The sequence below is a fragment of the Rhinolophus sinicus genome, linkage group LG05 (assembly GCF_036562045.2).
Source record: "Rhinolophus sinicus isolate RSC01 linkage group LG05, ASM3656204v1, whole genome shotgun sequence".
Lineage (NCBI taxonomy): Eukaryota > Metazoa > Chordata > Mammalia > Chiroptera > Rhinolophidae > Rhinolophus > Rhinolophus sinicus.
This window is the reverse complement of record NC_133755.1, coordinates 22351439-22364815: the sequence shown is the minus strand read 5'-3', so window position 1 is coordinate 22364815 and position 13377 is coordinate 22351439. Positions and strand designations below refer to the sequence as shown.

The 13377-nt window shown below is 37.4% G+C and overlaps 1 protein-coding gene across 9 annotated transcripts in view; it reads right to left on the bottom strand.

Annotated features, from left to right (window-relative positions):
• The window catches only part of RASGRP3 (RAS guanyl releasing protein 3), a 90675-nt gene that overhangs the window by 62298 nt on the left and 15000 nt on the right, over nt 1-13377 (bottom strand). For 2 of the 9 annotated variants that reach the window (XM_019741830.2, XM_019741884.2), the window contains exon 1: nt 3935-4305. The exons of 6 other annotated variants lie outside the window; for them this stretch is intronic. The gene's annotated coding sequence lies outside the window, so the exon portion shown is untranslated. Of the gene's footprint in view, nt 1-3934; nt 4309-13377 lie in introns of those variants that run through there. One more of the 9 variants, XM_019741897.2, reaches the window with a different exon arrangement.

Sequence of the window (13377 nt, the reverse complement as noted above, 5' to 3'; positions counted from 1 at the left end):
CTCCATGACCATGGACAATCACTCACTTTCTCTCATTCTCTGTTTCCTTACTGTAAACATGGTGATTACATCCTCTGTCTTTCATAGGATTGTAGCAAAGTGCAAAAAAGTGTCTTATATTGGAAAATTCCCGTATAAATGCAGGAGTTTGTCTACTTGATATCATGGGCTCAAAGACAATCAAAGCTCAGAGAACCTACACACCACAGACTCCAGAGATATTACTGTAATCCTTTGAAACAGCAAACAAAACCAGACTTCCAAATCCATATAACAATGGAAACATGCCATGCAAACAGCTAAACAGCTCCAAGAACTGTAAATGAGCAATCCATATAAAGGGAAAGAGGGACCCAAGGGAGTTAACTATTTGAGAATAGTTTCTTTGGAACATAGAATCTGGCAAAAACAGAAACAAAACAGATCCTTCATCAAAAAATTTGTTTCCTTATCCTAAAAGTTGCCAAGAAAATAATCAACCACTATTTTGCTTCAAACCAGCTCTGGAGCATGACTTATGGACTCTGCTGTGATTTTATTTGAGTCCATCTCATGTGTCTCCATATAAGACCCATGGACTACACCAATTACTATGGAAATAAGGAATACCCAGGAGGAATTGGAGGTAATTTCCAGTAGATCTGTTTTAGCAGATTGTATTGCTGATGATTCTTGAGTTCTTACTTTTAGAAGCATCAAGCAGGTGAAAAGCAGATTAAAAATTCTTTTTTTCTTGCTATAAATAGCTTGATCTTCAAAATGTGTCATCTCGTCATAACAGCTTTAAAACAATGTTGATAACTTTCTCAAAGACATCCATGAAAAATCTGTCTACTTAATTTTCCTCCTGATTAACCAAAGGACCTTTTGGCTAGTTATGGATTACTCAGGGCTCTTTCTCATTGCTAGCCTTCATTTTGACATTTAAACCACATGGGGAAAGATACAGAGCCAACAAAAATGTAGGTTTCTCTAAGGGCTCTGTGTTTGGCTGGTGACCCAGAAAATCCTCAGGTTCATGGCTGGCAACTGAGAGGGCCAGTCTTTAGATACATGGCAGGTAGAGGGGTGAAGCTTGTAACCACCAAGGTGGGTGCAGTCAGCATCCCAGTCTCCTCCCTCCCCTGTTCCACCCAGTCGCCGGGCCTACGACCCTCCCTCCCAGCTCAGAACAAATGAGTAAACAGAGGGAAAAATTATATAGCTTCTATTCATAAACAACAACAACCTACATGGACAACCAACCTTCCAGGTTGAGCTGCAAGGAACAGGTCTGATAATAGTTTTATCACCACTAAGCCAGCTATTTGGGGTGGGGCGTGGGAGGATGGTTGTCCTCCAAAGGAAAGGAGGGATGGGAAAAACTGAGGAAAAGCCCAGAAGGGGCAGACAGAGCAGTGTGTTCCTGGGTAATAATAAAGCTCTCCTACCAATCAATGTGAGGGCCGTTACTGAATGGCTCTCAAAGAGAAAACATACTGCAAGTCACTGATCCTACATAGCTGGGGCTTGGACTATCACAAGGGGAAACCTCACCCTTCCTGCCATGGAGAGTTCGAAAGGGCCACAGCACACATGGCCTGTCTAATGGTACTGTACTGAAATAGTCTCATTTGCATTTCACAAGCTTTTACATTTAACTGTGTGGGATTAGCAATGAACATGTACAGGTTCTGGCGTCATATCTAGGTGCCACTTCGGCCTGTGCCAAATACAGCTGAGGAGCTAAGGGGGTCTCTGAGCTTCAGTTCCTCCAACTATAAAACTAGAATAATAATATATAGCACATAGACTTATTGTGAGGGTCATATAAAAATAAATACCCTTGTTTAACATGTCGTCTGGCATAGTAAGTGCACAATAAATATAAATTAAAATGATTAATGCTAATATTGTGATGGTAAAGGTAGCAGGAGCCTTGAGCTCTTTTCTGGCTCTGGCACTAACTAGCACTGTGACCCAGAGAAATTTGCTACAATTTCTTCATCTTTAAAAGGAAGGCGTTAAATTGCACATTCTATAATTCCTATTGGATGTACTATATGTATGTAAAATAATCACTTTTATTATTCTGTTATTAATATTTGGGAATTCAAGGTATCATTGGGTTTTTCAAAATAATCTACAGACTTTAAAAATTCAGCACTTGAATACGTCAAAGGAAACTTTGCTGTTTAGACCCCCCATTTTATTTGTGGGTGGCTCTATTATTCTAGAGACACAGTTTCACTGGAAAGTTCTTTTCCACCATCAGCCTGTGGAAAAAGTGAAACTATACCAGAAGCAAACTCCCTGAAGAACAGGCCAGAGGGCAGCCAGCGCCCTGCAGTCAGACAGGGAAGTCACTGGGCCACGTGGCCACAGGCTGACCCAGGGACCTCACAAAAATGGCATAAAGAGGAATAGAGGTGTTGGAAATATTTTTTTCTCATTGAACACTCTAGGTTTTGTGAATTCTTCTACATTTTAAGGAAAATAAGTGGTGGGATAGTGTGGGGTGGGGGGCAGGTGGGGGAGTACTTCCCAATGCCAGACTAACCATTTTTTTAGACAGGGCATCTGAAACTCCTTCCATCCCAGATTTTTGGCTGATATGGGACTCAAGACCAACTATGTTGGGAAAAACCGTGGCAGAACCAGCACACTTTGGGTCATTTTCAATCCACTTCCACATACAACACGGGGTGCTGTTTGTGGAGGGACAGCAGTGCTTACTCCAGGCAGGGGGGCAGAAACTGCAAGAAAATTGTACAACCTGAGCATATATGACAAGCCATTATTCACCTGGGGAAACACTTCAGTATGCCTAGGGCTTGTCACAAGCCAAATAAATGTTTGCTAAGAACTCAAGTCAAAGCAACCACTTTCTGCCCGCCCTCCCATCCTTAGTGTCTAAGCAATCCAGAAAAAGGAACTTGTTGGGTTATCTCCCCAAAATGTTCTGATTCAGAAGCCAGAGGTTTACATCATCGAGTCAGGGTTCTCCCCTCTCCCCTTTTCCTTTTCCTTTCATCTTAAACATTCTGTCTGTAACTTTCAGGGAAGGACAAAAGCCCCCAAACAACAGTTCTGCTCCAGGATGGTGCCTGCTCTGCTGCTCTCCCCAAAGCAAGTCCCACTGTTGCCCAGCGAACCAGAAAAGGAACAGATTCTCTCACTTATTTGGACACCAGACCCGCTAGAGCTGATAATCAGCTTCAGGCAACACTTTCATAAACCAGCCCATAAACAAGGAAGCAAGACTCTGAGCATCATAAAAACACGAACTTTCCCTTATCTAAAATAGGGAAGACCAGGGGCAACCACAAATTTTAACTTTAAAGTAAGGAAGGTGAATTAACCTATGGAAGAAAAGATCTATAAACCATATCTTTCAGTGAATGAGAAAGTATGCCTGAAATCTAAATCTAACCTAAATCTAAATATTATCTTGTTAGTTTTCTGTATTGCTGATTATTATTCATAGTTAAATCAGATAGTCTTCAAAATTGACTAGGAATGTTCAAGTCAGATATACAATATATTTACAAGTTATTTCTCACAACACAATTTTTCAAGTTTCAACGGTAAAACTGATTAAAATTACACGTAGTCATCAAATCACTTCAATAGGTTCTCTCATAACCTGACTCTTGACTTTGAATCGAAATACCATAGATCATAAAAATCCCAAATACCAGGAAATAGACTGGCTATTTTCTAGATAAGAGTCAAGCAATATGCCCCATTCATCCTCAAAATTAGAAAACAACGTTGCTGAAAATAACAGGTTCTAAGAAAAAAAAAATCAATAAAAGTGAAAATGGCTATTAATAACAGGTACCTCCTTTAATGCTAGAGGGAAACAAAAATCAAAATTAAAAATTATCAGTGGCTTGCAACACACACACACACACACACACACACACACACACACACGTCTCCAGTTACTTACTGGGGCAGTTCTGTCCAGTATGCCTCACACCAGCACCCTGCCTGTCCAGCTGCCAAGTGCCGGAGCTCACTACGAGCAGCTGTTTCCTTCAAGCTGGAGCTCTGTGTCTTAACCAGTCACATGTGCCTCCTGATAAATACTACCGCCTGCCAGGAGGTCAGAAACTGAAGATCATTATTCTCCTAATTCTCAAATCTTCTCTTAACCCCTGAGCAGGCTCAGCCATTTCATTTTCATACAGAGCAGTACATTCCACAATGTGTTTTCTTTTAGTGACCAACTCCGAACAGCTGATAAGTCACACTGGAGGGCAGATCACTGCAAGCTGCAAGTTGATGTGTTCGTGTGGGGGTTGGGGGATGGGGAGTCTGGCAGTCCTTGTGCTCTCTCATTTCAATCAAGTCTACACTGTGGCTCTGAAACAGCAAGAAGAAGGAACCACAGCCTGGCCCAGCAGGTGGAAGCTGCTCTACTTTCCAGATGCCCCTGGAAAACATCAATCTGTCGCTCCATCTTGCTTTCGTTTTCTCAGCATCCCACACTCTTGTTTGTTGGGAGAGCCACAAGACTGAATGGACTGTTCTGAGGAAAACAGACTAACAGTCTAAGAGTGCATAGATTTAATTTCAACACAACCAGGGCTGCTGTGCCGAGAGATGTGGAGGGGCAAATGTGGAAGGGGATAATGAAGACTATCAAATGCAGTTTTATGTAAAGAGCTAATGGAAGTGGTTTCAGGTAGTTTCAGAGCAAACTTCCACTAGTGTTATCTGTTGGAGTGTGCCAACATTTTGGGGCACCGCAGAGCAGTTGAGATTACCACCTGAGGCATGAAAGTGGAAATACAATTATCATGAAATTTACAAAGGTGTGCTTCTGCCCCCTTTGGTGTGCTAGGAAATTGGCTTAAACTGCTGCTTCCTGTGCTGCTAACAAAGGTGCTAACAAACCATCCTGGATGTTTTGTGGAAATCATACTTCTTACCTAAGCTGATTTTCCCACCCCTTGCTTTTCATCCCTGTCTTCAAGGAAAGCCCTTGAACAATCTGACTTTGGATAGTATCTGACCTTGTGTAATATCTGATATCTTGGTATAGTAAAAATGACACTTCTCAAGATCAGGGCCAGAGAAGGGTAGAGTGAGATATGACACAGTCAGCTCATTTGGCGATGTGAACATCTGAAAAGATTTAAAAAGGTTAAAATGCCCCAGGGGATTTCTGAACCATAATGAGCCTGTTAAACTGTCAACCTTGATTTTTAATAAGTGAGATCCTACTCAATAAAGGAGCCTGTGTGGGCAATTTTTCGTATCTGGGTTTTGTCTCATAATTATTTACAGTGATAATCAAACCAAAAGTTTTCCTTTATATAGAGGATAGAGTGTTCTTCCAAAATAACAGAAAAAGACCAGAAGGCCTTAGTCTAACGATTCTTTCAAGGGACTGATTTGTTATCAATATGTGAGAGCCCAACGTGCAAATGGAAAAAAAAAAAATTGCAAGCTTCAAAACCTATCCCTCTTTAAGAGTTCAGTTAGAAATAGAAATTTAAAAAACACACATTAAAACCCAATGTGCTAAAATTAAAACGCATGCCACCTTCATAAACATTTCTCCTTATGTGATGTGACAATCAATATTCACAAATAAACAGGAAAAGAGCCTACTAAAGATTTGAAATATATATGTTGATTTATCTATATTTTGTATTTACAGTAACAAACTTTTGTGCTCTTATGGCATCCATCAATCACTTTATTTGCAACTGACTGTTAATTATTTCGACAATCCATTGCATACCACACAACCAAAGAGAGACTTCTGGAAACCCTTCAACGACCCCTAGAAAAAAACAGCCTCGGGAAGCATAGAGATTCTACCCTTATTCTATTGGAAGATAGGAAGGGATGGGTCCTCATCACACCTGTGAAGCAAATGTCAACACAGACCAAGACTGACTCGACCTCTGCAACAGGCCCCAGGAGCGTAACTGAAGGTTCTACAATGACACCTTCTTCCAGCCTTGCAAAGAAATAGGGAGATGGTACTTCTCTGCCCAAACTGCCTACAGGTACCAATCATTTCCTCCAAGTCAAAAAGAGGTGCCCTCCTCCTGTCAGAGGCCACCCATCCCCTGGGCTTTGTGTTTCATCCTGCGGCTCCCACCTGCTCAGGCTCTTTCTCCAACAATGCCTTCTCTTGTTGTCTGTTCACCTTCCTCGTTATTTACATATATGCACATTGTTTTTATGGGGTTTTTTGTTTGTGTGTTTATTTGTTTGTTTGTTTTTTTATCTCTACTTCTTTAATTACTGCCCTAACCCACTCATTCTCTTCACAGCTAAGTTTCTGGAGACAACCTTTTTGTCTCCATCATCTCACATCCCATTTAAGTCCCAACTTGCTTACAGTCTGGCTTCTTCCCTCTTCACTGAAAATGATTTCTGCAAGTCACCAAAGACCAAGACTATTGAACACTTTTTTGGCTTTTATTTTCCTTGATCTCTCGGCTGCATTTGACCCAACTGACCAAGCACTCTTTAAAATATTCTCTCAGAGCTTCTTAAAATTTTATTCCTATCTCCTTCAGCCGCCTATGTGGACTTTTCTTCTTTCTGCTCCTTAAGTGTAAAAATCCCCTCTTTTTTCTATGCTCTAACATCTCTCATATGCCTTAATTTATTACTGAATGACTATAGTGGTTTCCTAATTAGTTACCTTGCCTCCAAAAACTTGTCTCTGCCTTCAATTTATTTATTTTTTTATACTTTTGTACTGAAAGCCTCTCAGGGGCCATGGTGGTATCTTGGGCACCTTTGTATTGCTAGAACCTATGACAGGGCTGGAATCCCTCTTTTGTGCATTCATTGCTGTTTCATTTCTTACTCTATATTATTAGGGTGGTGCAAAAGTAATTGTAGTTTAAAAGGTTAAAAATAATTGCAAAAAACGCAATTACTTTTGCACAACCTAATACAATTAGGTCTTCATGTGTATGTTCCATCTAAATTTTGACAATCTTAGAGAAAGCTTATGACATTCATTTGATATCCTGCAGTGCCTAATACAATGCCTGACATGTAGGAGACACATAAATGAAACAATGCTGAATGAAGAAATGAATGACTAAAGAGCAGGCTCCCCTGTCTATTCCTTTAAGAAAAAATGTAAGTTTGCAAAAATTGATTTTATATTAGACCACCAAAAATTTTTAAGTAGTCCCCCCAAAGAAATTATTTTGGTCACATTCTCTGACCACACGGTAATAAAACTATGAAATAATTACAAAAGTATAAGTAAAAAGAAAAAAAAAGCCAAGCTTTTGGAATATTTTTATAATTCTTCTTTTAAAAAAATTCATTGATTGGAGAAGAAATCAAAAGGGTAATTAGACAATGCTGAGAAGTTTTCAATAATGAGAACACCACCTATGAAATATTGTGGGCAGAGCTAAAAGAGTTAACAACAGGCAAACTAACTCAAGAAGTAGTTGAAAAACAACAGATCAATAATCCTGGAAAAATGTAACAGTTACTGAGAAATTGTTTCCAAGAAGTTTTTAGTCCAAATTACTTGCACAATCAAGTTCTCTCAAAGTTTCTAGCCACAGATAATTTCCAGGCTACATAAAATGTTCAAGTGGACCAAAGTAACAGAACGCTAACATAACACCTCTGATTTAAAACAAATAAACTGATAAAGCATAATAAAGGAAACCACAGACTAACATCACATACACCCCAGAGATATAAAAATATGTCAGTATTAAGTAATGAGTGCATTAGCATAATGACATAAATCAATCAAATGAAAAAAGATTTTGGATTAGCGCAATAGGTAATCTTAAAAAGTCTTTTGATAAAATTCAATATTAATTTTTTAAAATAATAACATGGAGTTAGGAGAATTTTTCTTAGCATGCTAAGGTTATCTATGTAAACCAAACACAGGCATCATAGTTTATACTTATAGTGCCATGTTAGAGGTACTAATACTAAAATAAAAAACAGGAAGAGGATGCTCATTGTCATTATCACCATTCAGCACTGTTCTGGGCATTTGAGCCATTGCAACCAGACAAGAAAAAGACACTAAAGAATTATGAGAAAGCAGGAGAAAAAATTATTCAACTTTCATGTTACAATCATTTACTCGATAGAATCAACTTTTTTAAATGCTTTAAATAACTACAAATGTCAGTGAGGCAAACAGTTACAAAATAAACACACAAAATTGATAAAATGTTCCATATAACAGCCAAAAACTGTTTAAAAACATAATGGGGAAAAAATCTCATTCATAGTTGCAACAACAATAACAAAATTTCTAGGAATAACTGAAAAAGTGAATAAAATATTTTTAAAATGTATACAACTCTACTTAGAAAATATTTCAATAAATGGAGATTTTCAATAAATGGGAAAATACGTAATTTTCCAGGAGTGGAAGACTCCACATTGTAAAGATGTCAATTCTCCCCTATTTAATTTATAAAGATAATTAAATATGAAACCCCAAAATGATTTTTTTTAAACAGGCCAAAAAGTATATCCTGAAGTTTATTTGAAAAAATATAAAAATGAGAATAGTAAAGAAAATTTTAGAGAACAGCAAGGTGGGTAGTAGGTATTAAATAGTTACCGACATCAAAAATTAAAAGTTTGATACTAGTGCCAAAAGAGGCAGAGCAATGAAAAGAACAGAAAGCCCAGAAATATAAATACAAGTATTATATTAAAATATTTCTTTGTTAAAGATGGTATTTAAACCCAGTGGGGGAAAATGGATGATTCAATAACTGGTTAAATAGTTCATTATTATGAAAAATAAAGATGTAATTATTATCTCACACCGTACACAAAATAAATGCCTAGTGGACTGAAGAGTTAAATGTGAAAATAAAACCACAAGCAAACTTGAAGAAAATCATGTGATCGTTTTTATAATCTTAAATTTTTTAATCACGATTAAATACTTTTATCATAAAAATTATTTTAATTATGATCACAAAAGCAGAAACCATAAAAAGCAGAAAATTTTTAAATATTTACATAAATAAAATGTAAAATTTATGTACATCAAAAATAACCCCATCATAACCAAAATTAAATCACAAATGGCAAAATGAGATTAAAAAATGAATCCTATATCTGGTAAATGATGAATAACCTTACCATATAAATAGCATTTATAATTAAGAATTGGGCAAGGGGATATTAGAAGAAATATAAAGGACCAGTATACATATGAAAAAGAATTTAGTGGCCATAAAAAAAGCACAAATTAAATAATTATAGGATACCATTTATCTCTAAACTTGACAAAGATGAAAATTGATAATTCTCAATGCTGGCAGGGGTTTGGAAAATGGCACCTTCATACTTTGCTGGCAAGACTGTAAATTGGTACAATATGAAAGGAAGATAATTTTGTAATATGTAGCAAGAGCTTTTAAAAACATGTATACCCTTTAATTCAGCAGTTCCTGTTCTAAAAATATATCCTAAGAAAATCATATGGATTTTCACATGTATAAGGATGTTTCTCATGGCATTGTTTATACTAGTGAAAAATTAGAAACAATCTACGGAGTGCCAAAAAAATGTATACACATTTTAAGAAAGGAAAACTGTATAAAATTGTAATACTTAATATATACCAATAATAAAAAATGAATACAAGTCACATTTGACTTCTGCAATTACAAGAGGTGCTCAAAGTGGTGACCATCAGTGTCCAGACACTTCTGATGACAGCGAACTACTGCTTGAGCAACGCTGACCAAAGTGTCCACTTGTATACATTTGTTTGGCACCCCTGGTATGTGTCAAAAATAGTTAAGTAAATTATAACACATTCATAAGAGGTAGCACTTTGCAATTATTATAAAATAATGTGGTTGAACTGTATAAAAATGCAATAATATTCAGCGTAGGTAAAGGTAAAAATACAAGTTTCTTCAGTATGATCTCATTTTTCTAAGAAGATATCAACATATGTAAAAGTCTGGAACATGATACATCAAATTTTTAATAGTGGTTATCTTTGGCAGGTGGGGTCACATACAGGTTTTTTCCCCTTCTTTATGATTATCAGCTTTTTTTTTACGGTTTCTATGATAAATGTGTATCAGTTGTTCATTTTTAATTGAGATCTTTTTAACATAAGAAAAGAGATACTAGACCTGCAATCATACTGAAGTACTTTAATCATCTCCACAAAGAGTAGAAAGCCTTTGACAGGAAGCATGATCAAAAAAAAAAAAAAAGGACCCAGAGCAGAAAAGCCTGACCATCCATTAACAAAGGCAGACACTTCCTCCAGACTAAGTCTCAATTCTCTAACTTTCTGATCCTGGACCCAATATTTGATAGCAAGTCACCAGAAGTGATGGAACTACCAGGTTCAAAGGATGCAGGAAGAGGAAGGAAGCATGGTCTTGCTGGAGCACCTTAGATTCAGTTTCTCAGAGACATCCTGATGGGCCTTTGTGCCTATGAGGCATTCCCTTATGTAGAAATTCCCAAATGGTACCTATCCATCCCACACATAGCGAGATAGCATGAACCTCCCATGTCAGCTGTCCCTCTTGAAGTTGCCCATCCATCCGCCTTTTGCCAAACTCCAAACAGGTGACACCAATTTGGTGACACACCACCTGCTGGCCAATTTGAGGTACTAATGCCATAACCCACCTCCACCCCTGCCTTCCTTTTCTTTCACCAGAACATTACTTACTCTCTTTTCTTGAGTTCAGTAAATTCTCCCTGGTCATCTCTTTCTCAGACAAATATACATTTTGGATTCCTTCTGTCCTTCTCTTTTTTCTTCCAACATTTGTCTAAGTTCAGGGAGAATTTTCTCTCCCCGTCCTGTTTTTATATACCAATAATAAAAAATGAATACAAGTCACGTTTGACTTCTGCAATTACAAGAGGTGCTCAAAGTGGTGACCATCAGCGTCCAGACACTTCTGATGACAGCAAACTACTGCTTGAGCAACGCTGACCAAAGTGTCCACTTGTATACATTTGTTTGGCACCCCTGGTACGTGTGAATCAAAATTAATACCCAGTCACAATCAGTTATCATAAGAGCTGTGTTAGCAACATGCCTGTACTAAATGGAAAGAACATAATTGTGAAAGAATCAGAGAGTAGAGTTGTTAATCTCTAATTCCCCTGAACAAAGCAAATCATTGTCAATAAATGAAAAAATAGTGTCTGTGTTTGACGTGTTTAAGGATTCACCAAAGTATATGACAAAAATGTCTGCTCTCAAAGTTTATAATCTCTGGGAGAAAAGTGGAACAGGAAGAAAGCCATATATAAGGAATAATAATTATTACATATCATAACAATTAGTACCTATTAATATTATAATGTATTATGTTAAAATATTATTAATCATATATAACAAGCTAAAATCTGTGCCCAATGCTCATTTAATTCTCACAGCAGTGCTCTAAGGAGATGCTATTATTACCTCTAGATGACGTTCAGTGAGATTAACTAGGCTGCCTACAACTAGTATGCCACAGAGAGAGAAATATGGATGTGAACCAAAGTCTGTCTGACTTTAAACCCTGTACATTTACTCCCTAAAACGATTTAGTAGCCATAGAGGTGTTCATAGTCTTGCTTGTCTTTTTCTAATGGAACTTTCTTTCTCTCAAACACAACAGCCGAGTCTATTGTATTGCACTTTGGGGTCTAATGATTGGTATTACAACAATAGTTTCCTATTAGTATCCATTGCAAATGTGTGATATTTCACACAGTGATACCTGTTAAGCAAGTGTGGTGCAGCCTGGAAGACTAGGTAGCATTTATAATATTGTTCCTGTGGATAATGCCTTCTGTGGATGAAAAACATGCTGAGTTCCAAATAACTGATTCACAAGTGAACCTTTGGCACACTAACAATTCATATATCGGAGACGGGCTATATAAAGATAAAAAGGAGAATGAATAAGGAGCGTCGCCTCTACCAGAGGAGGCCTCTACAGAAGGTGCCCCCACAGCCCAGTCTCTGTATCCCCTTCCTTTCTTCAGCATCCCTGGAGAAACCCTCAAATTTTTGGACAAATTAGTCCAGATTAAAAACAGACTTCTGTTTTTAGTCTCTTTCTTTTCCCTGTATTTTATCTCTTCTCTTTCTTTCTTCCTCTTTGTAACATTTTATTTACTTTTTTAAAAACACGGTAGTGGCATTTACTTAATCTAATTCATTTAAATTTACTTTTATGACAGCATTCTCCCCTCCACTGAATCAGCTTCTTAGATTAGGCTTAGATTAGGATTTCTACCAGAAGTTTTATTTGGTAAAAGATGAGAAGGAAAATTTAGCATTCATGGTACAAAACACCTTATACTTACATAATAACTTTTCCGCCTAATAGTTTTATTTCAAAACCCTGACTAGACAGCAACTTTCATTAATCTGTGAGGATCCCACCCCTTTAAACCTCAGACTAGTGGGAAAGTTACTCTGACTCTAAAATTACACTACTATTTCCAGAATTCTTTCAGTTCTTGAAAAGAGTTGTTTAGTGTTTAAAAAAAAAAAAAAAAAAAAAATCCCTGAGGCGGCCTCTGAGACTCATTTGGTGTACACAAAATAATAGAAGGGCAACTTTGCAATTTCTGATTTCCATTCTATTTAAGTTTCAGCATCATTGCTATTTCAAAGCTGAAAATACAAAGCTGATTTGAGGATAAATGAGGCAAAGAAAATATTTAATTTTTTTCTCAAAATGTGTGATAGCAAAACACATGAGGTAGGGATCAGTTAGGTCTTCGTAGGCATCATAGGAAAAGTGCAGTTAGAGACCCCAAATCCTCTTACTCCCCTTTATAAACTATAGGCCCCCTCTACTTCACTTCTCCCCATCCTCCCATTGCTGCTTCACTCTCCCGGGGCACAGTCCTGAATTTGCTAAGCTGCCCTGGGTTCACACCACAGCCCAATGGCCTTGGCTGGAAGAGGATGCTCAGTGTACACTCTCTGAATGAATGAATGTTCACACCACGGTTTTAATTAGAAAATAGCCATATTATTTTGATACCAAATCCATCTGCTCAAAATTGTGCATAATTCTAAATGGTCTACCTAATCACTTCTGTTTTACTTTAACTACCATATTATCCAAACCCAGCTAGCTGATTACAAGCCCTGGTTTCCAGTCCTTGCTGCCAAACCACTTGCTCAAGTTTTAATCCAACTGTTACCACCTCTAGATTATAAATCTGGGAGGCCTGAGTTTCTGACCTCATTTGCGTATCCTTTCCTAAGGCATCACTGCCTTTATCAGATACTTCATTAAATGCCACCATGATTTACCCACACTGTATTTGCACAACCTTTTGGCTGCAGTCTTGGGATTATTTATACTCTTTGTGTGTAGAAAGCCTTTGGATAAGGTATTCCTTTTTATCACT